The sequence below is a fragment of the Parasteatoda tepidariorum genome, chromosome 12, assembly GCF_982258835.1.
Source record: "Parasteatoda tepidariorum strain Cologne lab strain chromosome 12, Ptep-v5.0, whole genome shotgun sequence".
Taxonomy (NCBI): domain Eukaryota; kingdom Metazoa; phylum Arthropoda; class Arachnida; order Araneae; family Theridiidae; genus Parasteatoda; species Parasteatoda tepidariorum.
This window is the reverse complement of record NC_141766.1, coordinates 66,015,517-66,026,768: the sequence shown is the minus strand read 5'-3', so window position 1 is coordinate 66,026,768 and position 11,252 is coordinate 66,015,517.

Sequence of the window (11,252 nt, the reverse complement as noted above, 5' to 3'; positions counted from 1 at the left end):
ATTGTTTCGTTGAGAACAATTGAAAAGATATTATTTGCACTATTTTAGTTTAAATAAATCACTTTTTCTGTCAATAAAAAATAAAGTAATTCGAAAAAATAGAATTATCGAAACAACGAAATAAAATTTCTACTTTTACGAGGAATTTTCTTACGTCGATTCTTTAAGGTCAGTATTCTTTAATTTATTGAAATTAAATTTAAAGTCCTTTGCTTTCACTGACAAAAAATGCTACCAATTAATGTGTTATACACTTAAGAATCGAAACTGCTAATTCAAAAAACAGGGAAATAACACGGAGTATTTGGTTTAGTAACTAATCTTCTTTTAAATTTACTATTTTATTCTTATCTTATAGGATAACGATATTATGTAGAGCAGAGCTGAAACACTAAGTCTATTACACATTTATTCTCTTTTATTGGAAATAAACCACATAAAATATCATTTATACACCAACAATAATTTATATAAACAAAGGTAATTCTTATTCAGATCCAAAAAATTAACCTCAGCTTATACTTTAAACAATTAAAATAACGAACAAATATTTTTAATACAAAATTTTTATTAAAATATTCCATAAAATGTTATCAGTAATAAAAACTGCTTTAATTAGAAAAAAGAACAAAATATTTTTAAGAAGGGCACAATTTGTTTCCTTAACATTTGGAGAGGGGGGTAGAATTGAGAGCAATTTATTTAGTTTTTTTAATCAAAATCATACAGGATAAAAGTAATTATTTGTGTATTTTTTTTCTGAGCTTAAGGTAAGCATTTGAAGGAGGAAAAGAATTTATCAGACCATCTAAGGAAGGTTATAAATTATCATTTCTTCAAAATTTGAACATTTGTTAATCAATTAAATAACTTTAAGTTTTTACATGGCCATTCCTATTTAAAAACAGATAAATTAACCGGAACAAGATGAAAAATTCTTTAATTTTATTTAACTTTCCGACTTTTTCTACAGTTTTGAGATTTATATATTTTCAAACCTTATTATAACGAATGGTAAAGATATTAATTGAAATTTTTTTTCAAAGTTATTGCATTTTCAGCTCAGAAATCCGTAGTAATTAAAATTCATTGTCATGACAAATCATTAAAAAGAATTTCTTTTATTTTTAATGAGCAAAAAGCTTAGTTTTTTTTAATATTCCAAACTGAATTCCTTAGTCTTACTCTGTCATAATCTTGACATGATTACATGGCATACTAAATTGCTTTAAAAAATATTTTTATATAATTCTTTTTTATTGATTATAATCGAATGAAAAGATTAAATTCACTTTACAATTTTGAGCTTAATAACTAATTGTCAGTATGTTAAATTTAAATAAACATTAATGTGCAATTTTTAAATGCTTAAGAATTTGCTTTCAGAGAGTTTCTACGCGAAGTACATTTAAGATTGAGTACATTTAAGATTAAGTCTTACTATTTCTTAATGTTTAAAATGACACTGATTCGAAACTAACAGAACATTGAAATAAAGTATATATTTTTAAGCGATTTTTACTTTTATTAAATTCAAATTTACTGCTATTACAAACTACTAAACTAACGGATTAAATATTTATTGGCAGGTTAAGTGGAATTTTGAAAAACTAAGATCACTCAAAATCTTGAGTAATACATTTTATATTGTTCGCATAGTTATGGAACAATAATGAATATTTTAATTCTTTATTCGCAGTATTATTCAATTAAAAGGGATTTCTATGGAATGAATATAGGATTTAATGGCACGAATTTCAAAGAAGGACATGCTGCACCTAACAATATGATAATAGATCAAAACTAAAATGCATGTTGCACTTTAATTGTCATGAAATCCAATTTGATCAAATGGTATTAATAAAATCGGATAAAATGTATGGACAGAATATATAATAAATGAATTACGTAAAATGGTGCGAATATGGTAAAATATTTGTAGGAGTGAATAAAATTGTGAAGGCGTTAAAACTGATACGCAGTTAAAAATTAAAAAACGCAAAAATATTAGGATGATGAATGTCATCCAACAAATCCTACATGCATAAAATGGAACCCCCAAAAAGGTAAAACGTTGTGGGTTAAAACATGGACAAATTATTAAAATGCGATGAATAGTTAGAGGAAGATTACACGTATTGCAATGAGGACAGTAAATAAAGATGTGTTAACCGGGTGTGACCGATTCGCAGTCGAGGGGGGGGGGGTTTCTATGAAGTACTTCTTAAAAGTAAAGTTAATTTTAATAAGGAATAGTATTTAACAGTTTGTTTTAAATAAAGATTATATTAGAAGAGCTGGTTTTTAATAAAAGTATTGTTTTTCCAACCCTGTTTTCATGTAACACAAAACTTTTAAATTTTGGAATAAAAATTTAAAACCTTCCAATAGATGTGATAATAGTCTGAAAAAGATTGAATGTTCAATTAAGAAATTTATTGTAAATTTTTAAAGATCAACTACCGAAAGAGATTAATCACGGATACTGTAGGTTTGAAATATAACTTAGTGGTGTAAATGCATAATTTAAAGTACTTTTGTCCCGTAAAAATCCCATTGAAGCAGAATGATAATGCAATTACTTGAATGCAAGGAACAAACTTAAAAATTTCAAAAGCTAAAAACTGGCAATTTTGGCAGTGCTTTAATCCCAAAATAACCATGAATGAATATTAAAATCTATTGCTTAAACAAGCTTGAAATTAGTTAAATTTGCTTTTAGCTCTTTCGAACTATGAAAAAATCTTAAATACCGCTGTTTGAAGTTTTCAGCTTCACGCTAGATTATTTTGGTCAGCGGAAACAATGTCAATAACTCATTTCGAATTTATTTATTTTTTTAGTTTCAGTCAAAGTAAAAAAAATTCACTAGCACATTCTTTATTCACTAGCGTTGCTGAAAATTAAGCATATGAGTAAGAGACTAAAGGATTGGAAAATCTTTCTAATTCCTTAAATCGTATCCATGTCGGTAGAATAAAACTGGGTGAATAAAATATTCCACGCTTACGGTGATCACATTTATCAAGCCTGAAAATTAAGTTTTTTCATGCAATGGCTAGATATAGTTAACTTACTGAAAAATCAAAGAAAACTGTTCTCTTTAAAATTTAGAAGACTCAAATCCCCACATGTTTTTAACATTTAATGAACTTTAACGGTATAATGGAACATTCAGGACTAAAAATCTGTTGTCGTGAATTGTTCTAAATATTTAATACCTTTATACTAATCTGTTTAAAGTATATGCTTATTTAAATAAAGTGTTGTGTAGTTTTGGATTAATTAAGTCTTATCACTATTGCTGAGAATTTAATCAAACTATTCTCATTGGAGATTTTTAAAGAATTAAAGTATACGTTAACGTTTTATATTTGTTCAAAAAGCCTGATTGACCATCACTACAAAATTTAAATAAAAGTTAAAGTTTGCATAGTTAAAATACCTGCTTACATAATTTTTAATAGTTTTATCGTTACTGCAAAGAATCTTAACCAGCAAATGAAAAACTGCCTCTATGCTAATGTCATTCTATTCTATTTTACCTATTCTGTGCAATTTAAAATACTTGTTTCCTACTGAAGTTTAATTATTGTTAGGATATTAAGTATGTTATAAGGTTAGTTCTGGATTAGTAATTAAACCATTAAATCGTAGTAATAGTAATAAATAGCCGGGAGCGAAATTCCTGAATCATGAGGTGAATTGGTCGTATTTAAAAATAAAAGTTATAAGTCGTTTTACATGACTACAAAGTAGCGTGATCGTGTACTACAATTGTGATTTTAAACTATTTTAGGTACTAATTCAGCCAAAAGCAAACAATAAAAAATTTACGTTTATACAGCTACAAATGAAGTTAAATTTTGCTTGCACAAAAATCTAACAATCAACTACGAGTATGAAGTGTAATGATTTCTTTTAGAAAGTAATTTACTTTTACAAAAGTACTTAACTCTGAAAACTAGTCAGACTGCAGGAATATCGCTACAGCATCTGTTTACTTCAATAGGAAACAAAACATTTTAAATTGTTAAAAAAAATCTCAAAATGTGTGACTAGATGTGAATTGATCAAAATTAAAAACATGCAGTTAATTTTAAGCAGTGAATTTAGCTCAATTTTTGTTTAAATGATAATATATTTTGCGACTTAATATATTTTGCGGAAAGGAAACTTAGATGTTTTTCGCTTCAATTTTGATTGAATTGCTTAAGTAAATTTTATATGAGTTCAGTTCACTTATTTCATGTTTTTTTTAATGAACCCAATGTTTGTTTCTATAACCATTCTGCATTAATTTTGGCATTTGCGTTACAATACACATAAATTAGCCAATAATAATAATAGGTATTAAAAATGATTAAGCTTCTGGTGCTGTTAGAGAATTCCGGTACTGAAATGTTAAAAACAAGCTAGGATTTTAGTTCAAAATTCAAGCGAAGTCTAATCTTTTATTTCAAAGAATACGAATTATACTAGACTCAAACTCAAGTCTTGTAAGCTTGAAGTTTAACGTAAATCTGAAGTAATATCAAATTGCGCATATTTCAAGTCTATTTTTATCTTATTAGATACTTTTAGCAACATTGCACGAAAAATTTTCCAAAGCTTTATTCTATCTCTTACTCATATTTAAAATAATTTCGAGTATGATGCTGAAGTGACTAATTACTATTAAATAATTTTTAATAAGTGACATAGGATAGTTTTACAATATTTCTAACTCTTGAGGGGAATTCTAGTCTAGAAATGTAAAAAGCTTATTGCATGTTTCGATCTTTTAAACTATAAAGTATATGAAGACGAAACAGTTTTGCCCTGAAACTATTTGATTTAATTGGAAAACTATCATCGGACCTGCTGTCTAGAGTCCTATACAGCTCACAAACTGCGCAGGAGGCAATTGTGCCTAAATATGAAGACCTGTCAAATGACTAAATAGTCTTTTCAATATTGGAAAGATTTGTCAAAATAACTAATCATTAAATTTGCTTACTTGGACGTTATTTTCTGCAAAACACATTGATTGCGGGCATGATCTCATGGGTGTTTGACTTTTTTAGAATTTCGCAAAATTTAAAAATTTGATTCAATGTTTACGAAATAAAACCAGAAAATTGTGTAACTTAGCCATTCATTTCAATAAAAAAAGAAAGAAATTGGGTTTAATCTTGAGATAGACCAACTCTTCTAGAACTGATTATTATCGTGATGATCATACAATAAACAGTGTGCTATTAAAACATTGGTTTAAGACCCGAGGCACCTTAAAAATGTGGTAAAGGCTACTAGTTTGTAAATTAAACTATTTTGATCAAAATAAGACTCTCATCATCATAGTTGGCCAGACTGATAATGTGGGCCCTCCTCTTAATATTTCTCCATAATTTCTTCGGATTTATCTTTGATCTCCAATTCTTCTCATTAATTGCAAGAAAATCAGACTCCACCGAGTCAGCCCATCTCAACAGCACCCTTCCCCGCTTTCTTGTTCCAGTGGGTTTAAAAAGCAGCTACTTTTTATCGTATTATCACTCATTCGAATCACGTGGGCCATCCAATTTATTCTACTTATTTTTATGTATTTAATACACTGGTGTGCAAAACTTAAGCAACAAGTGGTTTTTCGGTCACAGCTCCCCAACAAAGTATAAGATAGCCGTGAAATTCCTGTATAATGTGCACGTAATTTAGTAGAAAGATTATTTGTATGCAAATTTTAGAAATAAAACGTTGTAGGTGATGTAAGTGTACGTAAACCTTGTGGGTCGGCGCGCGCAGGTCAAAGCTGTGATGAAAGGATGAAGAGCACCGTAGTTAAAGACATTCGCTGGAAGTGCAAGTGATTTGTTTTGCGAAACATGTCATTAGGAAATCATTTAGATGACTTGACTCGAGAAAGAATGATTGGGAAGCTTGAGGAGGGGCGTAGTGTGACCAGTGTCGCCGAAGAGTTCGGGATCAACAAAAGTGTTGTTTCTCGTGCTTGGAATGCCATTAAAACTACTGGTACAGCTGTTCGGAAGGTTGGTGGTGGCCGTCCAAGGAAAACAACACCAAGAGATGACCGTTGCATTGTCCTCCAGGCGAAAAGAAACAGTTTTCAGTCAGCGAGCGCCATATCTCAGCAACTGTGCACAGCCACAGGACGACAAGTATCAAGATTTACAGTGGCCAGACGCCTCCACAAAGGTGGCTTATTTGCTAGACGTCCTGAACGCTGCATACCTTTAAAAGTTAGACATCGGCGGCACCGTTTAGAGTGGTGCAGAGAACACGAAACCTGGACACCTCATCAATGGAGTCTCGTCCTCTTCACAGATGATAGTCGTTTTAGTGCTACAAGCGATTCTCAACGTCAGTTGATCTGAAGAGAGGTTGGAGCTCGATTTCATCCCAATAATATATCGGAAGGAGATCGTTACGGTGGTCCTGGAGTTGTCTGGGGTGGCATTATGTTGAACGGGTGGACTTAGCTTCAGATCTTCGACCGAGGTTCAGTAACTGGAGACCGCTACTGCAATAAGGTAATCCTACCCCATGTGCGTCTGTTTCGAGGGGCCATTGGACCAGACTTCATTTTTATGGATGACAATGCCCGGCCACACCGTACTGCTAATGTTCAAGAGCTACTGGAAAGTGAAGAGATCAGGCGAATGGATTGGGCCAGCTTACTCTCCAGATCTAAATCCCATAGAGCATGTGTGGGATGCATTAGGGAGGCGTCTTGCGACACGACAGTATCCTCCTGGTAACACCCATCAGCTGAAAGATGCGTTAATGGAGGAATGGAGACGTTTACCCTCAAGAACTCCTGGATAATCTGGTGCTTAGCATGAAGAGACGATGCCAAGCAACAATTACAGTAAGGGGAGGGCATATCCCATACTAGGGAACATCTGCCAGTTGCACTTACGCTTCTTCAGGCAATCATGTGTAACGCCACTATATGTCAAATAAAGCCTTTTTTGTTCCATACCCTACTTTAAGCTTTATATTCAATTCTGTGCCATTATTCTTTTACCATCGTTTAAGTACAAAATAATGTACATCATATTCAAATGTCATGTCAATCGGATGATTTCTTTTAGTTATGACAAAAAACGCACTTGTTGCTTAAGTTTTGCACACCAATGTAATATCGGGCTTTATAAATTTTGTTCCGTTCAAAGTTAAATCTCGTTCTCCAGTTATTGTTCTCATTTGCACCACCAAGCATACTTCGCAAAAATTTCTCTCAAATATTTAGATACAATTTACCCCTCCAGTTTTGTCATTGTCCAAGCTTCAGAAACGTATGTTTAGATTGGCCTGACAAGATTTTTGTAGATTAAGAACTTTGTTTCTCTAGAAAGAAGCCTACATTTAATAAATCTAATTTCCTATTATTTCTCTTTTTGTAAATTTCCAAAATTTGGTTATTGTTAACTTAAACGACTGTTTTATGGGAATTACCAGCATGATCTCATAGGTGTTCGAATTTGTAGCACATCGTTACAGTTTCGCAAAATTAAAAATTTGACTGAATGTTTGCGAAATAAAATAAAGGAGTTTTGTATCTTAGCCATTCATTTCACTAAGAAAAAAGAAATTAGGTTTAATCTTTAGATAGACAGGCTCTTCTAGGATAGATTGTTGGGAAATCATATCGTGATGAACATACTATGGACAGTGTGCTATTAAAACATAGGCTTAAGACCCAAGCACCTTAAAAATGTGGTCAAGTCTACTCGTTCGTAAATTAAACTATCTTTATCAAGATCCATCTGTTAAAAATATTACGATTGGTCAACTGGAATTAACAATTTCAATTTATTCTTTAATAAAGTTACATAATTGTGGCTGTCCCGTTGACGACGATTTTGATCTAATTCTAAATGTATAAAAATTTAATTTTAACTTTGAGGAAACCTTTGATTAAATCTGAATCTCGTCGCCTTGCAATGAGTATTTTCTCAGCTTCGGTACTAATTCGGTAATGAAGCTTTCTTTTAGATCAAATGTAGTTTTTAGTTCCATGTAGTTTCCGAACTTAAGATTTTAATCTATTTTAAAATCAAGACAGAAACTAACGTACATCATTCTTCTACGACTTTTCACAGGCTAATGGTGAAAGCATGCGAAGTGTTGCCATTGGTTGAGAGTTCTGCTCTACGCCACCTGTAGCCCATTTCGATACCCAATAAAGTATATCAAGGTTTTCACCTTGATATACTTTATTGGGTATCGAAATGGGCTACAGGTGCCGTTTTGCCCCGAAACTATTTCATTTACTTGGAAAACTATCATCTGACCAGTCGTTTAGAGTTCTGGAAGCAAGACGTAACCGCGCCGCGGCAGTCTGGGCATATCCCCGGGTCCCCCCATGGTCAAGGAGGCCTTATGAAGGGGCCACACAAAATTTTTTAAAATTAAGTTGCTCTTTTCCATAGATAGCAAAGAAATTTTGGGAAGACACAATTGCTGAAAGTCTTTTTGTAATTTGCACTCTATTTTAATATAAAGGTAAGTTTAAAAACTAATAAAATCCTTTTTCGGAGAATTATTTCTCTTTCTCAAACGAACAAACACTGTTCGCAGAGAAGGGGAAAGGCTACAACAGCATGTAGTTGATTGTTAACACTTTGTTTATTGTACTTCTGTTTCACTTAGTTGTTTCCACTACTATCTTGTGGTAGACCCAGTGGCGTGCCAACCGGGAGAGGGCAGAGGGTCCCTCTAAAATTTAAGTGATGGGGCAAACAATGTTTTATTCCCCTTCAGAAATTTAGTCACTCAAAGATAAGGTCAAGTAAATTCGATAATTTAAAAGATTTTTTTTTGAATTTTGAAGCGATTTTTCAGATAGGAAACTTTATACTCCTCTTAAAGTTAAGTGGGGGAGGGCAGAATAATGCACTTCGCCCCTTCTGAGATATAGTAGTCATTCGCCAAGGCGAAGTCAAGTAAAATTGACAATTTTAGAGAAAAGAACTATTCTTTCACAACTTTGAAGCTATGTACCAAGTGGGAATTAAACTAAATGGGATCATAATGAGATTCTTGACATTCGGAAAAGCAAAGTAAAAGTAGAAAAAAAATATTTTTCTAATTTTCACTATATATTCCGGGTGGAAAGCTATTTTCTTCCAAAATAGTAAAGATGAGGCGAATAAAATGTTTCGCCCCTACTGAAATTGACATTCGCAAAAATGAAGTCAAGAAAAATTGATAATTAAAAAACTTAATCTTGAATCTATTTTTCAAACAGAAAACTTTGTTTTCCTCTGAAATAAAAGTGAGGGGGCAAAAAATATATTTCACGTCTTCTGAAATGTGGACAATAACAATAAACATAAGTAAAGTTGGAAATTTTAGAAAAAGTTTCAAAACTTCGACGCTATTTTTCAAATAGAAAACGTCATTTTTTTCTTAAAGTGAGGGGATTAAGAATATACTTCACCCCTTATGAAATTCAGACATTCGATTAATATTTAACTCTTATTTTCAATAAATACAGATTAATATTTGAATTTTAATTCATTTCAATTCAAAATATTACTCTTATTTGCTATTTTCCAAATAGGAAACTATTTTCCTTTGAAATTTAATTGAGAGGGAGGATGTGCTAAGACTGACATTCGCTACAGTAAAGTAAAATAATATTTATAATTTCAGAAAAAAAAATTTTTTTCTTCAATTTAGCTATTTTCCAAATTGAAATGGAAAACTTCTCCCCCCCCCCCAAGAGGAAAAATACTTCTGTTTTGTTTCAATTTTTGCTACATATGACAACTTTCGATTTATTAAAAAATTAAAACTAAAATACGAAAACAGAAGAACACAGCATAAAAATAAAGCAAGTGTTTAGAAAACTAAAAAGATTGCCACCCTTACCTTACCCTGGATAGAGTAATAAAATGCACCTTCGTACCACCCACAGAGATGACCCACAATTATCTCACTCCCCAAAAAATAGCCATCTCATTTTGCAATGAGAAAATGTCCTTTTGCTTCCTTAAATTGCCTTAATCATTTTTATGATCCTGTTCTCTTTTGCACTTTAAAATGCTATATATTGACAGAAGCTATATGTCCGATGAGATTTCTAACTAACCTAGATGTTCTAGGAAAACAGATGTAAGCTTTTAGGGGATCCAAGGGGACGGCTCTTGTTGACATTTATTTTGGTCATATTGTCAAGAGAATATTTAAGACAAACGGTCTCACTGTCAAATTCCAGTTTTTGGCTAATTTAAATTAATTTTTAATTCAGATAAATTTTCTGCTAACTTTTATTTTGTTCAATTTTTGAAATTAAAATTTAACTCGAGACTGATTAAAATTAGCAAATGTTTTTTAATATAAATCTTTATATCAATAATTCTCATTCTGATTAAAAATTTTCTCTGAACAAGAAAAACCAAAAACAAATTTATTTCTAAGGAGGTACGAAAATGTTTGCATTAACTCATTTAGAACATTTAAAATTGTGTATTTATGTACTGTTAGAGTTTTTTTATATGAATGGCCACATAAAATGTTTTTATGCTTTTATATCAAATTTCCTTTATATAGTACTTTAGTTCATGATTTTACAGTTTATTGTGTGCATGGATTTTATTCTTATATTTTTTAAATTATTAAGACCTTTAAATATTTAAAATTGGAACTTGGGTTGTTGAAAATTTGATTTCTTATGCTTTTTAACAACTTTGTTTTTATTCAAAAATGAAATGCAACTTTTATCTTTATAAAGAAAATCGGATTTAATTTAATAAAAAGCTATGAGCATTGTTTCGTTGAGAACTGAAAAGATGTCATCATTGGCATTATTTCAGTTAAAATCACTGTTTTTCAGTCAATAAATAAAGTAATACGAAAAATATTTTATTTCGTTGTTGAGATAATTCTTTCGACTTTTACGAGAAACTTTCTGAAGGGCCACATTCTTTAATTTATTGAAATTAAACTAATTTAAGGTCCTTTGCTTTCATTGACAAAATTGCTACCAATTACAGTTTTATATACTTAAGAAAAGAAAGAAAAACTTAGTTAAAAAAACAGGGAAATAACAAGACTCAGTTGAGTAATTAATCTTTTAAATTTACCATTCTATTATCTTATAGGATAACGATATTATGTAGAGCAGAGTTGAAACACTAAATCTGTTACACATTTATTCTAGTTTATTTGAAATAAACCGTATAAAATATCATTTATACACCAATAATTTATATAAACAAAGGTAATTTTTATTCAGATTCAAA